We start from the raw sequence: 20,633 nt of genomic DNA, 5'->3' as shown, positions 1-20,633 counted from the left end.
TAAAATTCTACCCACAGGATTTCGGCCTAGCTTTGCTTTGAGATGAATGCATAAATAATCCTTACTTGCTTGTTACCTGATAGGACAAGCAATGCAAATAAAATAAGACTAAATAGAACTTATGCCTTTTCCTTTTTTTTAATATCCTTTTTGTATTTCGATGTATTTTAAATTATTTGTTAATAACAACTAACCACTTGTACGGAAGAGTCAGGGCATTGATTGTGGCTTAAGAGAACTAGAGAAAACGTCTCAAATCTTGGGTTCTTAGTTTGTTTCTGCTACTTTCTAGTTGCTCTTCAGCCTTAGGCATTTCTCTTAAACTCCCTGAGCCTTATTTTCTTCAGTTGTGTAAAAAAGAGGAGCTCAGATTCTCTAGTTTCTTCACAGATGAGAGAAAGAAAATGAAAAGGATTTGCAAACTATAAATCTCTAAGCAGATGGGAGGAAAGGAATTGATGAAACAATAAATGAGACAATAGAAACCATAAAGAACCCAGGGTAGGTTTGGACATTCATTAATTTATTCCTGTATTATTTATTGAGTAGCTTGTATGTGGTAAGTACCTTGCTCAGGGCTAGAGATTAGTGATGAACGAGACAGATGATATACCCATACTTCACCACATCTTGCTGCCATACAGGAGAGACACAAATTACACAAGTGAGCAAACAGTTAATATTCCTAAAAAAAAAAAAAAAAGTGCTATAGAGGAAAGGAGCAGGACACCAAGAGAGAAAGAAACAAGGAGAACCGACTCAGTAAATTTTTCTGGCTGAGGAAACTAAGCCTGGAGGGTGGGATGGAGTTAGACCAGCAAATAAAGGGGTATGCAGGAATGTCCAAAGCAAAAATCAACTCAAGGTTGACAAATATGGCCAGAGCCTTGGGAGGAAGAGAGAGAAAATAGGCACCTATGACAGAAGACACGTAAGCTATGAAAAGGGTTTGACTTTCATTCTAAGTGCAAGGAAAGCCAGTGAAGGCTTTTAAGCAGGAGAGTGATGGGATTTGGAATTGTGCTTTAGAAGAATTCATTTTTACTCTTGGATTGTGAGGGTCAAGAATGGAAAGAGGAAGCTATTGCCGAGGACCAGGAGAGTGATGATGTTGGCTTAGATTAAGGCACAGGCTTTTCTGTCTAGCTTTACATGGAGCAGAATGCTTACATGAGCCTTCTTGCTTATTTCCTGATAAGCAGTACAAGTACACTGAGTCTAAACAGAACGTATGCCTTTTCCCATTTTTACTTGAAAATTATTTTCTTACATTTCAATGTATTTTAAATTCTTTGTTAATAACGATTAGCCACTTGTAAGAAAGAGTCAAAGTACTGAGGCATAAGAGAACTAGAAAGAAGTCTCTTATAAACAGTAGAAATAGCAAGAATCAGACAGGTTCAAGATATATGTTGAAGGTGGAATTAACAGGATTTGTTGATAGAATAATTATAATTGGGAAGGAGAAAAAGGAAATTCTAAGGTTTCTGGCTTGAGCAACTACAAGGGTAGTTCTGCTATTTACAGAAATGGGGAAGCTGGAACATGTTTCTAAGGGAAATAAAAATATACCACTGTGGCATGTTAAATTTTGACATCCACATGAAGCTATCAACAAGGCAGTTGGCTAGACAATCAAAGAATAAGCTAAAGAAATGAGAGTCATGACAGTACAGATTCATTCTTCCAAATGCCCACTGACATAGATTGGGTGAAAAGCAATCAGCCCATGTCATTGCTAGGCTACCATGCTTAGACATGCCACACATGATTGGCTGAGTGAGTGGTTTTCTTTTCAAGCCAGGTTCAAGCCTTTTTCATCTCTTTTCAAATGTCCCTATCCAAGTTGCTACCTCTATCCATATACTATTGACCTGAGGGTAGGGCGTAGGTTTTAGATAAGTGTAGTGTTGCTCTGTTTGTGGAAAAGGAAAATGGTGGAACTTCTCCATCTGTTTTTGTTGTTGTTCTTGTTTCTGAACCCAAGGGCACTAGGCTAAGAAGTAATAAAAATGGTGGCTCGTTATAAAGGCCAGGGTAAGCTCTATTGGACACTGAGTGTACAGGCAGAGGCATGCTATACAAATTTCAAACATGCTTTAGCCATTTGCTGAGTCTACACATTGGGGTAAAAAATAATTATAGCCTTCTGTCCTTCTCTATGTATAGGTGCCACTTGGTGATGGTCTGCATTTCTTTTGCTAATCTTATTTTATGACTGAGTTGAAGAAAATTGATTTGAATTGGAACACTTGATTGTTTCTCATATTCATTTTTTTTCTGATCCAGTTAACACTGGTGCTTTTCTTTATATGATACCACTGAGGACTTAAATGACAAAGCTTTGTCCTTGAAAAAACTCCTATATGAGTCACTCTTGGTCTGGATCTAAGATCAAGCCCTTATAAGCTTGGTGACCTTGAGGTTGTTATATAGTATGCCTGGGCCTTAGTTTTCCCATTTGTGAAATGGTGCTAAGTACCTTGCAGCAAAGAAATGAAATATACATGGTCTTAGCATGATGCTTGTCACAGTGTTGGGAATTTAGTTATTATCATTAGATGGAACCTAAGACAGTGATTAGTTTTGGGGATGCATATTTCAGGATATTAGAAACTCTGGTAAGGAGCACAAAATCATCAGGTTAACAGCCATCAGTGAAGAATGTGAAGTAGGTTGGTTGCCGTGGTAGTGGGAATGAGGCTGACTTGGGAGGGCATAGTGAAGGAGGTTGTGATAATCAGAAAAAGTCTAATCTGTATAGTTTTTGAGAACTTTCTCCAGTGAACTAAAAAGCATTGTCTACCCTCAAGAAGGCAGTAGGCATCTTGAAGCCAGTATTGTTTCCTAGGATCCTACAAATTGGATTGGTGTGCACATTTACCATGTTACCCTGGTAACCACAGGGAGGAGAAAGAAGGGCCATAACACTAGTAAGCTATGGAAAGAAGTGACGGACAAGCAAAGATTTCCTTATGATCTGTAGCATATTGAAGTTAGAAATGGTCATAACCTCCTATAAAAGACAATTTGGACATTTTAAATTTTATTTTTTTAATTGACAAATAATTGTGTATATTTATGGGCTACAATGCAATATTTCAACACATGAATACATTGTAGAATTATCAAATAAGGGTAATTAGCATATTACCATCACCTCAAGTATTTATCATTTCTTTGTGGTGAGAATATTTAAAATATTTCTGTTAGCTATTTCAGAATATGCATTATTATTAATTTCAATCCACCTTGCTGTGCAACAGAACCCCAGAACTTATTCCTCCTGTCTAACTGCAACTTTGTACTGATGGAACAGCATTTCCCCACTCCCTGTTCACTATTTAAACTTTTTACCACCGCTTCATTTGTTTCATAATTTTCCCTCCTTAATGCCTTTTATTCACATGAAATCCTTAATTATCTTACATTTAATGAGCACCTATTCTATACCTAAATCTACACCTCACTACAGCTTTGTTAGTAGGCAGGGCAGGTTGGGGAAATTGAGTCTCAGGGAAGTGACATGATTTGCTCATCAGTGTCCTGTCTGTTCAGTACTATCATTTTGTTTTTACTCTCAGTGCTATTTCTAATGCCTTTGGGACTGTAAGGAATGGAATGTAGTACATGTACTCTTGTGATTCAAAGTTATTTGAGTTTTTGGCTACTTATGAACAACTTGAAGCTCCATGACTTGTAGTGCGTGTGTGTGTGTGTGTGTGTGTGTGTGTGTGTGTGTATTTTAATTTTGCTGTAGCGCAAATCTGAATTGCTGCAAGGCTGCTATGTGGGAGTGTGTGTATGGCACATCTGTTGTTTTTCCCTGCCTGGCACCTATTCTCCATTCTTCAGTAAGAGCTCCTTAGGTTTGCTTTGGGGAACTGTTTCTCACCCATTGGATGCTACCTTAGTAGTGCGAGTGTCGGTTAAGGGACCTGGCCCTCCCCTGAGAAGAGTCTGGCCATATGACCCAAGTTCAGTCCATCAGACTCTCTCTACAAAGAATCAGAAACTTGAAAATAGAGATACATGGACTGAAAAATGACTGGGGAAGATCTAGCCCTGACATGGTACCGTGAAATGTTGTCTATTCATTTCCATTACATAGAGCACAGGCTGCCAAGCCTTTTCTGTAAAAGGCCAAATAGTAAATATTTTAGGCTTTGTGGCCATACGGTCCCTGCCTCAATTATCTGACTCTGCTATTGTAAAGGGAGAGCAGCCATAGGCAATATGCAAACAAGTGAGTAAGCCTATGCTCCATGGAAATGTTCTTTATAAAAACAGATGGCAGGCTAGATTTGTCCTTGGGCCATAGTTTGAAACCTAGAGCCTCAGGGCTGTATCAATTCCTGCCCTTTCCTGAATCTAATTTTTCAACTCTTCTTTTTTATTCTGTGTGCTCCCCATTTTTTTAAGCAAACCTTCTTCTACTATTCAATATTGTCAGAATTAACTTCTGCTGCTTGCCACCAAAGAACTCTAACTGATGTAGAGTGAGCCTCTTGGCTAATGAGTGAACCTAGCTGAGTGCCTAACATCCATATACCAGTGAAGCCTTATCTTTTTGCTTCCCACTAGCACATGGGATAACAATTGGGAAGCAGTTGATAAAACAGTATCTTAGAAAAAATAAATAGGCTTAGTGATATAAGTAAAGAGGACATGAAGAGTCTACAGAAAAGAAGATGGTGCTCAGACAGATGTTTAGGATAAATTGAAAAATAGAAAGTTGAATTTGGCAGTAGCTCAATTCTATGATTTGAATTAGTCCTTTAAAAGGAAATAAAAAACGGTGAGCTTATAACACTGTTTTAATTAGTTTTCCAAAGAGATTTTTAAATGATCAAGAGAGAGATGTAAAATGTTTTCTTTAAACAAGCTTTAAAAATGTAAAATGAGGTTTATTTGTGGTCTAGTTTAATCCTAGGAAACTTGAGCTTTTTGTATTGGAAGATTTGAAGTCTGTGCCGACCATTTCCTGTTGTGAACCTGGGGTTATGTGAGGGTCTCATAGTCTATTTCTCTACAGTGAAAATATTTTACTTCTGTCAATGATGCCCATTCATTCTGTCCCCTACTGTTCTAACAGAAAGTAAATACTGTTGAGCATCCTATTTAGACCAAGAAAATAAAATCATCAAGTCTTTTCATAGCCTGACACTGGAGGATGTACAAAATGAGCACTGTCCCTGACCTTATGTAACTGTCCACCTAGCTGAGATGAAAACATTACCCAACCAATCTTGAGTAGTCCAAAGTGGTCAGTTCAATTCCGCAAAGAATGAATGGATCACTCAGGGGTTCTGTGACAATGCTAAACAGAAACACAATAAAATACTATATCTTAAGCAGCATTAGAATCCTTGCATTCCAGAGATAAAGGGTTCTTTAGAGCCCAATTTCTTCATTTCACACAGGAAACGAGAAAGCTAAGTAGCTGTCTAATTGCCAATCCCTGATTAATAGTGTCCATGTGGCCAGAGCCTGGTGTTCCTAATTCCATTTCTCCAGTGCTCTCCTCTAGATGTAGAAGAGCTGCTTTTAGGAAGTACATAGACCTAAGACTGAATCACAAAGTGAGATCATTGTTCTGATCCTATGAAGAAAGTCTCAATCTAGTTTTAGATCACTTTGAACGTTTCTTGGGTACTTGAAAAATTCTCTTCAACACATGCACACATATGTTTATTGCAGCACTGTTTACAATAGCAAAGACATGGAACCAACTCAAATGCCCATCGGTGATAGACTGCATAAAGAAAATGTGGTACATATGTACCATGGAATACTATGCAGCCATAAAAAGAATGAGATCATGTCCTTGGCAGGGACATGGATGAAGCTGGAGCCTTCATCCTAAGCAATCTAACACAGGAACAGAAAACCAAACACCCACGTGTTCTCTCATAAGTGGGAGTTGAACAATGGGCACACATGAACACAGAGAGGGAACAACACACATGGGTGCCAGTCGGGAAGTTGGGAGGAGACAGGAGGGAGAACATTAGGACAGATAACTAATACATGCAGGGCTAAAACCTATATGAGACGTTGATAGGTGCAGCAAACCACCATGGCACACATGTACCTATGTAACAAACGTATGCCTTCTGTACTTGTATCCTAGAACTTAAAATAAGAAGGAAAAAAAATAATTTTAGGAGTCAGAGCTCAAACTTAGGGTTTAGATAATGATTTCTAAAGGCTGGGAAATACAAAAATTAAAGAATAAGCTTATTTCTAAAAAAAAAAACAAAAGAAAAAATAAAAATTCCCTTTGACCAAAGAGAAGGCAGGTCTCGGGCTCATTGTCTTCAGTGTCTAATAGCATTTAGCTGAATTTTTATAATATTGCTTTGATTTTGTTTTGTTTATTTTTAACAATTATGGTTTTTCATTTATAAACATGGTATGAAGTAACCTTTTAAAATGAATGTATCTAAGTTTTAAAAAAAGGTCAATTTAAAGGAAAGTATTAAGCAAAAAAAATAAACACTGTACCCAAAACAAATCTTAGTAAATTGGCTATATTAACTCAATTAACCTGACGGTAATCCTATTAAATAAGCACTATTTCTGTTATGTGGATCAGGCAGGCACTGCACAATTAAGTAACTAGAAGAGGTGAAGCAGGTTTCAGACCCAGCCTATCTGATCCCTCCTTGCTTTGATGCCAAGTATAGGGAACAGTGAATTATATCACAATATGTCCAGACACAATTTTGAAATAATCGATCTAAAGGGAAAGTCTATTGAATATAAACTTCCTTCTAACAATATAGACAACTTTGATCAAAGAAGGTCTTAAGAATTTTATCTTGTAGATGCCTACTATACGTGACATCCTCTGCTAGGTGTTTTGCAGACAATGTATTTGATTGTTGCAGTAATATTGCGAGGTAGGTATTATTCATTTTACGAGAAGAAACTCGGGATTGATTTGTTCAAGAACACTTTAATAATAAATAGCAGAACAGAAATTCAAACCAACCTCAAGTATGTTCCAATGTCTATGTTCTTTGCTGCCTTCCAAATTCAAGACCCTGTTTTCTTCAATGAAATGCTCCAACTTACTGAGCATTTTCTATACATCTATCCTCATCCCTGTAATCAGAAATGAGTTGAATATGCTTGCTCAACAAAATGCATCCTATTTCAGCCAAGTAGCTCAGTCCCCCAAGATTCCTCATTGCCAAATTAACCAGTATTTGGAATGGAAGTCAGACAACAAACCCTAGTGCACTGGATAAAAAATTACAACCTCAGTGGGCTGGTGTGGCTGAAAAAATAATGTGAGACACACAGATAATAAACAGCAGATTTTGGACAGAAAAGCATGGCATTAAATAATTGAAGCCAGTGAAAATGGAATGTGGGCCAAGTCCACACAGCTATTTATGAAGCTGAGAAATGGAATATTGATGTTTTGTACCAGAACAGAGAGCTTTCTGGTTAATTACATTCCTGGGTGAATTCAGAGCAAAATAGGATACTTACGTTTTTCAGGGAACAAAATAGTTTTCAGTCATTCACTGGGAAATCAGCTAGCTCTAGTTCACCTGCTTTCTATAAAATCTGGAAGAGCGTTCTGTTGGCTGTGAAATACTAAAATCTGTGGTTCTTACGTGTTCTACTTTTATTATACATTTATTGGTCACTTGCTATGTGCCAGACAAAGATGTTTCTCAGAGCTCACAGTTGTGTGAACAAACATAAAGTTTATTACATCTAGCATGTAAAAACTGCTAGAATAAGATTCCATTCCCTTCCCCATCAATCACTATCTTATACAGCATAATTTTTTTACATAGGACTCATCAGTACTGAAAATCGTGTCTGTGTGTGTGTGTGTCTGTGTGTGTGTGTGTGTGTGTGTGCACGTGCACACATGCATGTTTGCTTATTTGCCTACCATCTGTCTCCCAAAGCAGAACGAAAAGGCCAATGAAGCAAAGATTTTTGCTTATTGTTTGCAGTACAAAGAATGGTGCCTAGAATACAGAATATAGTAAGTATTATTAGTGCCAAATGCAATGGAGGCCACAGGGGAAGAAGTGAGCAGATTTGTTCAGGGTGGGCTGGAGAAGGAGCTAGAGAAAACAATGTTTCAAGCAGGGATTTGAAAGAGGCACAACAATTTGTGGAGGAGTAAAGCCAGAGCATTGCAGGCAAAGGGAAAGGTAGAAACAGAGGGATGGATGCATGAAAGTGTGTGTGTTTAGGCAGAGATGAAAAAGCCCGAAGCGAGTTGAGGAACGTGACTGTGAATAATAGGTAGCATGGCAAGGTGATGCCAGCATATACAATAAACAGCTATGATATAGTGTGTCAGTTCCCAGTCGCCTACTCCCACCTGACAAGGCCCACCCACTTTTCCCAATGCCATCTCATTTTCCAAAGGCACCTTCTCAAGAAAGTCTCAGCTCCCTTGGCTGGGTTTTAGTGTGCTGACTAAGCCCGCAGCTCCCCTTGGCAATCTCTGTTCTATATCCTTCAAACCTGGATATATCAATTATTTGCTCTACCCATCATATGGTTATAACAAAATAATTTTTAGTTGACTCTCCCCGTTGCAGAGCTCAGCTAAATTGCTTTTAGTTATAAAGGTTTTATTAACCTTTTCAGCTAGTGTTTGAATGGATATGCGGAAGTATAGGTAGTCTCTAAATATGTCAAAATCCATCATGTGTCATTTTTGGCTTATAGTCTTTTTCTTTTTGCTTTTTAACCAGCATTGCTTTTTGAATGAGCGTCAAGCTATTTATAGTTAAAACTCTTACTTGTAGTTAACAGAAAATAATGAAAGCTCAAATTATAAGAGGGAGAATAATTGGAAGAACACTGTGTTATGCATGGAACCCCAAAACAGCTGGGCCTCTCAAATGACTTAAAACAGAAATTTGAAACTCAGGCAGTTTTTGGTATCTGTCTTGCTCCTTCCTGTCTCTGTCTCTCTCCCTGCTCCTCTTAATCTTCACCTCTGGCTCTGTCTGCCACTTCTCTCTGTTTCTTCCTCTATTCCTTTCCTTCCTCCCCATCTGCCAGTTTTTCCCTGTTAGTTGTTCTCTCTGTCTCTTATCTCCCACATTCTCTCCTTCTTTTTCATTATCCTTTCTACTGGCTTTCTTTGCTTTTGCATATTCATGGTAAATCCTTCCTCACAATTCTTCAGATTATATTTCCTCCATTTAAGAGACCAGCTCAGATAGTTGGCTAATTCCCTAAGTCCCTAAGTCTCTCAGATTTCAAAATCCATAGAAGGGAATCTGATTGTTTCAGTGTGAGCTAGGTGTCATCCCTAGTCCAATCAAATGCGAGCAGGAGCTTACTGCCCTGGGTGGCACCTGTAATCCTAGCACTTTGGGAGGTTGAGGTGGGTGGATTGCCTTAGCCCAGGAGTTTTAGACCAGCCTAGGCAACATGGCAAAACCCGTCTCTACAAGACAGTACAAACAAATTTAGCTGGGCATGGTGGCACATGCCTGTTGTCCTAGCTACTTGGGAGGTTATGGTGGGAGGATCACCTAAGCCTAGGAGGCCGTGGCTGCAATGAGCCATGATAGCACCATTGCACTCCAGCCTGGGTGACAGAGTAAGACCCTGTCCAAAAAGAAAAAAAAACAAGTGGGATCAGGCAAACAGTCACAGGATACAAAGGTGCCTGGAGAGTAGGGGTATGGCAGTCCTATGGGGTGTGGGGAAGACTATTTCTCAGAGAAAGGCAGCTGGGATAGTCAACTAACATTATTTTGTTATAACCATATGATGGATAGAGCAAATAATTAATATATCCACTATTCCTCTAATCACAGTGTCGGAGTGAATATTAATGGGTAAATTAATACTCTTAAACTAATGTTGGTTGATCAAGATTTCTTGATGAGTGATACCATGCAGAAATTTAGCACTTCATGTGGAATGATTCTTCTTGGGAAAGTTGATGAGAATTTTTGAAAGTTGGGCCATTTTATAGATTTGTAGTGTTCAGTGTCCTATGTCAACAGCATTGTGGCCTCACCAAAAGCCAGAGAGGCAGAATTGTACAACCCAATGTTGCTTTAAAAAAAACAAAGGTACCCATTAGCTGTCAGGCAGATGTTCTTGTCTGGTAATGGATCTTGCTGCATCCTCTTTGTAAAGTGGTTTCTCTCCTGTCCTTGGCTTGCTCTTCTGTAAAATGAGGGAGTTAGATGTGACAGTCTGAGTTTCCATTAGCTCTGATGTGCTGTGATTCACAGTGGAGGCAAGAGAGGCCCCTCAAGTTCTGGGCTAGACTGGGATGGAGCTGCTTGACTGGTCACAGCTCCCATAAACACTGTGCTTGCCAGGTCCACTGAGCCCTCCTCAAAACCGTTCCAGCTGAACTCAGGATCACATTTTTATTTTCCAGGTAGTCTGAAATTAGATTTGCCGACTTTGCAGGTTCTGTCAAATGTCTGCTCCTCTAAGGAATGTTTTTTTCAGACTTTTAGCAAAAGACTTTCAGCTCTGAAGGACTGTGGTTACCTTTTCTCATCTCTTAGGTCAGATCTTTGAAAGCACTTGGCCCTCTGAGTAGGGGCTCTTGGCTCCTCTTTTCTGGCTGTTAACTGCACCGAAGATGCTGCACCAAAGTACAGAACGGTCTACAGCTTTCTCCTTTAAGAGGCTGTCAGTAGGAGAACCCATTATGATGAAGGGGAGACTGAAAATGGTTTTACCTGGAAATGGCCAAATTACCTAAGTGTTCTTGTGATTACACTCAGGTTCATCTGGGCATTTGGTGCAGGGAATAAAAATAAAGATGGAAAAAGAATGGAGATGCTGGCAGTGTGAAGTCATCTTTAATTCCTGTCCCTCCCTTAAAATGGTTTAATTATTCAGTATACAAGCATCCATTGAGTACCTTGTATGTTCTAGGTAGCCTTCTAGATACTGGGAAAGCAGGAATGTAGACATTTGTCTATACTCCAAAGAAAAGATAGGCTGGCAAACACATGAACATTAGTCTGGGGTTGGGGTAGGGATGTCTGTCTTCTCTCAATCTCCTTCCTTCATTTTCATTTCCAATAATCCTCTTCCTGAAGACCAGATGGGACCTTTACAGGAAAATAATGGTGGTGGTGGTGGTAGTGGTAGAGTGCTGATGGGTATTTTTGGATTTAGGATTCAGGAGGGCATTTAAGCTTCTAGACTAAGAAGGTGATAGGATTTTTTAAAAATATACTTTAAGTTCTGGGATATATGTGCAGAACGTGCAGGTTTGTTACATAGGTATACATGTGCCATGGTGGTTTGCTGCACCCATCAACCCATCATCTAGGTTTTACATGTATTAGATATCTGTCCTAATACTCTCCCTTCCCTTGCCTCTCACCCCCTGACAGGCCCCAGTATGTGATGTTCCCCTCACTGTGTCCGTGTGTTCTCATTGTTCAGCTCCCACTTATGAGTGAGAACATGCAGTGTTTGGTTTTATGTTCTTATGTTAGATTGCTGAGAATGATGGTTTCCAGCTTCATCTTTATCCCTGCGAAGGACATGAACTCATCCTTTTTTTATGGCTGCATAGTATCTATTCCATGGTGTATATGTGCCACATTTTCTTTATCCAGTCTATCATCGATGGGCATTTGAGTTGGTGTCAAGTCTTTGCTATTGTAAATAGTGCTGCAATAAACAAACACATGTGTGCATGTGTCTTCATGGTAGAATGATTTATAATACTTTGGATATATACCCAGTAATAGGATTGCTGGGTCAAATAGTGTTTCTGGTTCTAGATCCTTGAGGAATTACCACACTGTCTTCCACAATGGTTGAGCTAATTTACACTCCCACCGACAGTGTGAAGCATTCCTATTTCTCCACATTCTCTCCAGCATCTGGTGTTTTCTGACATTTTAATGTCACCATTTTAACTGGCATGAGATGGTATCTGATTGTGGTTTTGAGTTGCATTTCTCTAGTTGTGATAATGAGCTTTTCTTCACTTGTGATGATGAGCTTTTCTTCATATGTTTGTTGGTGGCATAAATGTCTCCTTTTGAGAAGTGTCTGTCTATATCTGAAGACAGTGATAGGATTTTTATAGATAAAAAAGAGAAAAGGCATTCCAGATAGAGGAACTGGCATAAGCAAAACTGTAGGGCACCAAGACATGTGGAGAGGTCCTGGAGGATGAGAAGCCCTGTGGAGAGAGAGAGCAAGGAACCCCAAGACACCAGACATGTGAAGTAAAGAAGTCATCTTGGAAATGGATCCTCCCTGCCCCAGCCACTCAGCTGATACATAGCAGAGACTTTCCACTATAAGCAAAATAAGATGATTGTCTAGAGTAGTATATGTTTGAGGGAGCAAAAGGATAGAATGAGAACAATTCATTGCGAGATTATACTCCATATCTCTTTCTCTTGATTACTGTCTACTGTACAGCAAATGTTTGAGCACTTGTCTGTTTATTTAATATAAATTGATGTTAAAATGTAAACATGACAATATATACGTGAAAATATACCAACCCAATCTAATTGTATCAGTCAGGGGTCCCTATTTTAAGCAATGTAAAGCAGTTCTGGCTAACTTCAGCAAAATTAGAATTTATTAAATGATACTGAAAAGCTCAGATCATCACCAAGAGAACCAGGCTTGGATACTAATGATCAGGAATAATGCTCAAAATCAACAAGCAAAAAACAAACAACCGCATTAAAAAATGGGCAAATGACATGAGCAGACACTTTTCAAAAGACATAGACGTGGCCAACAAGCATATGAAAAAACGCTCAACATCGCTAATCACTATGGAAGTGCAAATCAAAACCATGATGAAATATCATCTCATACCTGTCAGAATGACTGTTATTAAAAAGTCAGAATATAACAGATGCTGCCAAGGTTGTGGAGAAAAGGGAATGCTTATACACAGCTGGTGGGAATGTAAATTAGTTCAGCCATCGTGAAAGCCATTTGGAGTTTTCTCAAAGATATAAATACAGAAATACCATTTGACCCATCAATTCCATTACTGGGTATCTACCCAAATGAATATAAATTGTTCCACCATGAAGACACATGCATGCATGCATATGTTCATTGCAGCACTTTTCACAACAGCAAAGACAAGATTGATACACATCAATGGTGGACAGAGTAAAGAAAATGTGGTTCATATACACCATGGAATATTATGCAGCCATAAAACGGAATGAAACCATGTCCCTTGCAGCAACGTGGATGCAGCTGGAGGCCACTATCCTCAGGGAATTAACACACGAACAGGAAACCAAATACTGCATGTTCTCACTTGTAAGTGTGAGCTAAACATTCAGTATACATAAATACAAAGAGGGGAACAATAGACATTGGGGCCTATTTGAGGGTAGAGGTTAGAAGGCTGTTGAGCATTGGCAAACTACCTATCAGGTAACATGCTCACTATCTGGGTGATGAAATCATTTTTATACCAAATCCCAGAGATATGCGATTTGCCCATGTAACAAACCTGCATGTGTACCCCTGAACCTAAAATAAAAGTTGGAAGAAAATCAGGCCACAGAATTGTTCCCATAAGGTGTTTAGGTTGACCCTACTGGACACAAGCACTAGACCTCATCTCATGGACACCCCAGAACTGATACCATTGAATATTACCTCTACCTTTGTCACTGAGGCCTCCAGCAAATGTTAATAACTACCACAACTACAATACCTTCCTGGGAAGATGTCAGAGCAGTTCTACTGCATAGTACCAGTATTCTGAGCCTGGGGTAGCCCATCTTACTGGTGGGATCTATGTCATGTGCCTATGTCCCAGCTCAAGGAAGGCTAGGAAAGCCAGTAACTGGCATTTTCAGATAACTTTGGTGGGGGGTGATTTTCCCAATCACAATAATGGATTGTAGGTGCTGGGCAGTCAAAGAAAATTTTTTTAAAATAAGATGAAGAAGAAAAAAGGCAAATGTTCAAAGCACCCATGTTTCAGCAGCAATGGCTGCTGTTTATTTCCCCAGATTTACTGCCTTATGTATCATTAACATTTGTACAACATGGGTTTGAACTGTGTGGGCCCACTTACATGCAGATTATTTTTCAATAAAATTTACACAAAGTGTGCCTGCCTCTCTTGCCTCTCTCCACCTCAGCTACCCCTTTATGAATAGTAAATTGATTTTCATAAAGTGGAAGTAGATCATCATATGATTTTCTTAATAACATTTTCTTTCATCTAGATTACTTTATTATAAGAATACAGTGTATAATCCATATTACATACTTAATACGTGTTAACTGGCTATTTGTGTTATTAGTAACACTCCCAGTCAACAGAAGATAGTAATTAAGATTTGGGGGAGTCAAAAGTTATTTTTCAACTGGGATTTTTGACTGTGTAATGGGTCAGCACCCCTAACTTGTATGTTGTTCAGGGATTAACTCTTTATATATGTTTTAATAATATAAAGTGAATTATACCTGAGCAGTTACAAACTGTTTGTACATAGAGCTTACAAATTGATTTATCCCCACAAATATGTGATTGGCTTACATAGTTCTTTGGGATTCTTTGGTTCATTTTAAAGAATTTAGTGTGGATATTTTATAAATTATATATATATAAAGACCCACATTCCGTTGTGGCAACACAGATTGCATTCTGATGTAGCAGCAATTAACTGGAAGAAAGTAACTGCTGTCACTTGAGTTTTTCATACTTCTCACCCTACCCTACTGTAATCTGTTCATGCTACTTCATCCATTCACGTTAACTGTCTTTGAGTGCAACTCCTAAATTACTCAGGTGTCAGTACATATTTAAGTTACTTAACTATATCTGGTGGCTGCATATTAATCTGTCATCTATTAAACTAAGTTTTTGTTCTCTTCAGAGGTGGCATACTAAGGTCTGTGTGTCTGGAGGCCCAGGATCTATGCTAGGCTTTCTCATTTACTGCCTCTCTGACCTTGAACAAAGTACTTCGCCTACCTGGGCTTTAATTTTCCCTTCTGTAAAGGGAATGTGTTAGAATTAGATGATTAATAAGATCTCTTCTGATTTGATATATTCATAATTTAGCTTAATGTCTACAATAAGTAGCTTTTCTGGTCCCTAAGATCAGAATTTATTAGATAATTGGTTAATTCAATCAGGATATATCCATGCAGTTGAAAATTAGACAGTTATTGAAAATGATATTGTATAGCAATGTTGATAAGGAAGGCTATCATCATATGTTTCAAGCTATTTTTAAACTTTTGATTTTGAGATAATGTAGATTCACATGTAGTTCTAAGAAACAATATAGAGGGGTCCTGCATACTCTTTACGAGGTTTTCCCTAATGGTAACATCTTGCGTAGCTATAGTACAATATTACAGAAATTGACATTGTTACTGTCCACCAACCTTATTCAGATTTCACTATTGTTACATGCACTCATTTTTGTGTGTGTCTGTTGAGTTCTAAGCCACTTTATCACATATGCAGATTTGTGGGGCCACCATCACAATCAAAACATAGGGCAGCTCTATCACAGGTATTCAGAATATTTTAAGGAAAAAAATCAACTAAGAAAATAGTATTATGTGCATTTTTAAAAACAAATGGAACATATAAGCACCAAGAAATTAAGCCTGGCTGGCTCTGAGTGCTGGGATGGTAGCTGACTTAAATCTTCCTCTCTGTGCTGGTGTGTACATCCTCAGTGTTTTCCAATGGCTGTGTAGGTAAGACTTTTTTGTCAGAAAACTGCAGCTATTTTTCTAAGATATGGAGGTATTGCTGTAGGAACATTATATTTCAGATTGTACACGTCAACATATGTTTTGTGTTATCACACTATGGGTTTATTTAAATCCATTTTTCCCCAGAGAAATGAAAAAAAGGATTAATTATGACTTTCTACCACTCTAAGGAATTCTCAAAAGCCATAGGCTTTACTGTATCGCAAATACTGTTCTTCCAAGAAATGCAGATATTCCTCAGGGAGGCACAGGGACTGCTGTTTTGTAGATGAAATGTATCTGCCTGGAGATTCTAGGTTTGCAAAGGCCTATGAAGAAACACAGAAAAGCTGGGTTGAGTCTCCTGAGAGCCTTAGCTGGTCATCTTTGAAGAAGGCCAGTGCCCCTTCCTCTGTGGCCTGGTTGTCATGAGGGGCAGCCATGCCCTCCAGTGATCCTCCCCTGTCATCTGAGTGCTGTGCAGATGCCCCTTGGATATGCCCTAGTTATGATTCCCAATGACTGTGTCTTGAGGAAATGCCCAGGCTGCCTCAAAGGCCCTTTTGAGAGCTGCTACTAGCACTGCTTTGCTCCATCCCACCTTTTGTGTATCTTGGATGCAAACTGTTTCTTTATGCAGGGAAGGGCCGCCACCTAGAACAGAAGAAGCCCCTGGAGTCAGAAGACTTGGACTTGGGTCCCTACATGGGAAGTGTAACCCTTGCAAGTCGCATAGCCAATCCTGGCTTCAGTTACTTTTCCCATCTGGAGACTCGGGGTCAGTTCCTCTTCTGGGCTGTGCTGTGCTTTGGCATCACTGAGCTTCCACTTTAAACAGTTCAGAGTTTCAATCTTTGCTCTAATACCCACATGACTTTGGGCTGACTCCTCAACCTGTTTGTGTTTTAGTTTTTAAAATATGCATTATAAAATTCATAATGCTAAGTCACAGCATTGTTGTAAGGGAGAATCCTATATAAACAAAATTGTCTCTTTGCTATTTCAAGTTGTAACAGTTGCATGGATTTTCTACCCAGTTTGGATCGTCTGTTAGTAAGATGGCCTGATTTAAAATTTAAGCTATATGGCATATGCAGGATTCATTTTGGGAAGCACTAAGGAGCAACTGGGAGAGAAAAGTCATCATCTGCCCAAACCATCTGATATTGAGGAATAAAAGGTACATGTGCCTGCTGAGCTTAGGGGCATGTCTTGTGAGTTCAGATAACACAAAAGAAGAAAACAACAGCAAAACCCAACTGTGTAGTATCAAACATAAACCCCACCCCCACCCTAGCACCTAAAATTCTCCAGGGCAAACTGTCCTAAAAGCAGACATTGATTTGTGATTATATTGCCTGGCATATGGACACCTCTCCATGCATGTTCCAAGGGTGAGAAGTGACTATAAGGGCAAACACACACTGAGCTTTTACTGTGCTCCAAACACTGTACTAATCACTTTACATGCTATATCTTTTTTACTCTTTACCATGCCAGAAGGTGGTTAATGTCATTATTCATACTTACAAAGAAGGAAGTAGCAGTCAGGGTTTATTTACCTATCCCTGGGGTGAACAGGTTGTAGGTTAAATGAATCTCTAAGCACAGTTAGTTATACAAGTTATTTAGCTCAGTGCTCAGAAACTAGCAGTAATTATCACTGAAGCTAGTTGGAAAGCAACTTATTCTAGTACCACCTGAGAAATAGTCCTCTGTGCAAAATGTTAGTCTTTTGATATTGTAGAGAATCAGAGAAGATATTATAGAAGAAAGGATATCTGAGCTGAGCACTGAAAATAATTAGGATTTTCCTATGAAGACAATAGGGTCCAGCTTTGTGTAGGGTGAAAGTGTAGAGGCAGCAAGAATGGCAGGAGCAAAGGCATAAAGGCAAAAGAGTGCAGGATGTGTTTGGGGAACTACACGTGGCCCCAGGTTGCCAGAGCAGAGTACACCAGAGAGGAACTGCAGGAGGCCAACCTGGGCTATCTGCAGATCTCCTGCAGCTGGGTTAGGAAAAAATCTGAAATTTATCTTGTGGGTCACAGGCCTCAAATTGGTGAGCCTCTGATCACATCTGGCCAACATATATCCTTTGTTTGTGCTATCCAGAGTTCTATGAAAAAATTTTGAATTATCAACATTTTAAAATATGATGTTTTTATCTAAATACCCAATTCCTGGCATTGTTTTTTTAAATGGAACTATTTGGCCATACTGATTCTCTCTTCAATATGGCAATATCATCTGGGGCTGAAAAGCCACTGCCTCTTTAGATAGCTTACTGCAGTTCCCACTTTTCCCTATCGGTGTGCTCAGGAAACTTCCCTCATTTATATTACCTGTCAATTTCCTGTAGGCATGTGAATTGCCAGTGACTGCTTGGGCAATGTGGCGTCATTAAAGGTCATCTAAGAATGAATTACTGTGTAGTTAGTGCCTATCCCTCTACCAGAGGCAAAGAACTTTACTCATCACTGTTTTCTTTAAGAAACTGAAATTCCAGTGCTGTGTTTGCCAACATGGTAGCCACTTGCCACATGTGGTTATTTGAAATGAAATTAAATAGAATTAAAATTTCAGTTCCTCAGTGACACAAGCCATATTTCAAGGGCTTATTGGCTACATGTGGCCAGTGGCAACCATGTTGGAAACAGAAATTCTCTTCACTGCAAAAAGTTCTACTGGACAATGTCATTCCAGTGAGCAGCCAGGGTTTACAAACATTAAATAGTCGGAGGAATATACCACATAAAGTAGCAACTGGTTGGATTGGATGCATGCTGGAGGGGCTAGCTGCAGTAGTGAAGGAAGCTTCATGAAGGAGTTAGACTAGGATGGATAGGATTTGATTAGAAGAGAGAAAGCAGATAGAGTATGTTGAGGAAGGACTAAAGAGGTATTCTGTTAGGACTGCTTTGCTGCAAATTACAAAACAAATAACTAACAGTAGCTTAAACAAAGAGAGAACTGATGCTGAGTCTCACTATATTAATCCAAGAGTAAACTGTATTAGCTTTCCATTGTCACCATAATACATTATTACAAACTTGGTGGCTTAAAACAACACAAATTTATCATCTTACGGTTCTGTAATTTAGAAGTCTGACACAGATCTTACTAGGCTAAAGTCAAAATGTTGGCAAGACTGTTCCTTTTTGGAAGCTCTAGGGGAGAATTCATTTCTTTGCCTTTCCCAGCTTCTATAGACTGTCCACCTTTTTTGGTTCATGGCCCTTTCTGGCAACTTTAAAGCCAACAACCTCACATCTCTCAGTGCCTTTCTTCTATAGTTACATCTTCCACTGATTCTCTTTTGCCGCTCTATCTACTTTTAAAGCCCATGAGATTACACTGGGCCCACCCAGATAATCCAAAATATTCTCACTATTTTTAATTTATTTGATTTAGCAACCTTAATTTCTCTTTGCCATGTAACCTAATATTTTCCAAGGTTCTGGGAATTGGGACATGAACATCTTTGCACATTATTCTGCACACCACATGGATGTTGGAACAAACTAATTGGAGAGCAACCCTGACATTCCACTTTTGGGAATTATCAAAGAAAATAATAAGCATTATGCATTGGAGTTAATTACATATATATGTATGACAGCAAAACTTTAAAGGGAAAATCAATGCCTATGAAAAGGCTGGTAGTCAAACAAATTATGGTTCCTCATATGATGGAAAGTGCCCAAGTCATATCTATGTGTTGATATAAATGGTCTCTATAACATGTCAAGTGAAAAACACAGAATATAGATTGCTTAAATGGTTTATTCTATCAATACTAAATCCATGTGCATTGAAAGTGTTTGATACATGTCGAACTATTAATAGTGATTATTTCTAAGAGTGGTGGATTTAGAATGTGAGAGATTTTCACTAGGTATTGACACTTTTTATAATAATCATGTATCATCACAGAAAAAATTATACCATGTTCTTTTAGGAAAAAAACCTCAGTGTTATAAAGAACTATTTTATCATGGCTGATTTATTTACCAGTCAGTACTTCTATTAACGGAAGTTTTTTTTTTTTTTTTCCCCAATTGTATGCAAACAATTGGGTCTAAAAGAAAAACAGGGCTCATTGCCATGAGGCAGTGTGTGTGTGTGTGTGTGTGTGTGTGTGTGTGTGTGTCTGAATTAAAAATAATATAAAATCTTTATTTGCCATTTTATTTTTATTTTTTTATTTTATATATATTTGATTGCATTTTATGTTTTGGGATACATGCGAAGAACATGCAAGATTGTTGCATAGGTGCATACATGGCAATGTGGTTTGCTGCCTTCCTCCCCATCACCTATATCTGACATTTCTCCTCATGTTATCCCTCCTTAAGCCCCCACCCCCCGCAGTCCCCCACCCTTGTTCCACCCCACAGACCCTCCCTATGTCCATGTGTTCTCATTGTTCAACACCCGCCTATGAGTGAGAACATGTGGTGTTTGATTTTCTGTTCTTGTGTCAGTTTGCTGAGAATGATACTCTTCTGGGTTTTAATAATCTTCCATATGCTGTTCCCATTTATTAGGCCAGTGCATAAGACTTCATTCTACTTAGAGTCTTGGAGTTCACTTGCTTGTCTCAGTTATGAAATAGATTGCTGTTCTGAAACCTTAGGCAGCTTGACACATTGAACTTCAGGTGTCTTTAGACTGATGCATTCATGGTCTCAATGACAGACAATAAGAAAGGGCCTACCATGTGCTAGTCATGATGCACAGCAGGCACTGTCCTGGGAGGTGACATGTTGAGAGAGACACAAAATAAGTAAATTGCTGGATGTCAAAGAAGACAGATTAGAGATCACCATACATGGAGGAGGCCTAACTGTTAGGTCTTCTAAAGTCTGGCTGTCATTTCTGTGCTTGATTCATGGGAGATATTCATGCATTCTTCCCTTAAACCT

At 38.9% G+C, this 20,633-nt stretch overlaps 1 long non-coding RNA gene across 1 annotated transcript in view; it reads left to right on the top strand.

Moving 5' to 3' along the window:
• LOC119471059 overlaps window positions 1-20,633 on the top strand; it is a 47,261-nt gene that overhangs the window by 5,788 nt on the left and 20,840 nt on the right. The window contains exon 2 of the long non-coding RNA XR_005200049.1: window positions 391-501. This is a non-coding gene — a long non-coding RNA (uncharacterized LOC119471059). The remainder of the gene's footprint in view (window positions 1-390; window positions 502-20,633) is intronic.

This window comes from Cebus imitator, unplaced genomic scaffold (genome assembly GCF_001604975.1).
Source record: "Cebus imitator isolate Cc_AM_T3 unplaced genomic scaffold, Cebus_imitator-1.0 Scaffold48, whole genome shotgun sequence".
Classification (NCBI taxonomy): Eukaryota; Metazoa; Chordata; class Mammalia; order Primates; family Cebidae; genus Cebus; species Cebus imitator.
Note: the sequence above shows the minus strand (reverse complement) of the source record. Positions and strands in the feature narration are given on the sequence as shown.